This window comes from Fukomys damarensis, unplaced genomic scaffold (assembly GCF_012274545.1).
Source record: "Fukomys damarensis isolate Sample0158 unplaced genomic scaffold, DMR_v1.0_HiC HiC_scaffold_39, whole genome shotgun sequence".
NCBI lineage: Eukaryota > Metazoa > Chordata > Mammalia > Rodentia > Bathyergidae > Fukomys > Fukomys damarensis.
In genome coordinates this window covers 380,424-381,324 of record NW_022900951.1, presented here as the reverse complement: position 1 = coordinate 381,324, position 901 = coordinate 380,424, and positions in this window count along the sequence as shown.

Genomic DNA, 901 nt, shown 5'->3' with positions numbered 1-901 from the left:
CTCGCTGCTCCCGCTCCCTGGCGGCCTCGGAGGCCCACAGCCACGGTGATTATGAAGAGACACCGGCAGGGCGCGCGGGTGACAGGCTGTCACTTGTACAAATGGCACATCTGACCCTGGGTCCTGTCCTCACTCCTGAAATTGGCAACGCATGAGAAGAGGAGAGAGAGACAGCAGGAGACAGGCGGGCTGGCAGAGCTTCATGCCGCCGCGATTCCCGGCTGCTCTCAGCGAGGAGCTCCCACCCCCGCCCGCCGGGCTGCAGGAGCCGGCGAGGGGAGCCCTGCCCCACCGGCCGCCCTCTGGGCCCACGATCTCATGGGCAAAGCTGCTGTTCACACATACGCCTGCACGAAAACAGCGCAGTCGGGAGTGAACACTGCGCCTGCCGGCCCAGCGCACTGGGAGGCTGAGGCAGGAGGGTCCCTGTGCTGGACGACCCTACAACTTGGCCGTGCCCCCATCTCTGGCTAAAGGGTTCCCCCAAAAAAGCTAAGGGTGGGGCGAAAGCCCCGGCAAAAGCCATCTCCGGGTGCAGCGAAACAAAACAAACAGCAGAGACCGTGCATACAGTCAGAGGATTCCAGCACCTCCGCCGCTATTCATTTATTTATTTTTGTTTGGGGGAAGACACGCAAATTAAATCAGTACATCCGGGTCCCCCTCTCCCTAGCCCCCACCCCCACCCCAATTTCAGGAAAAAAATAAATATCTGCCAGCAGCGGCTGACAGGGGTGTGCGCGTCAGCAGAAGGGAGATTCGATGTGACATTTTGTTCATTAAATAAACAAACCCAGTCTGGGTAACAGCATTAGGTGGAAAGGGCCCATCAATCCTCGTCCATTTAGCCCCGGTAACGGGAAGTGACAACGGTGCTTTACACGCAGAAGGCCGGCCGGGC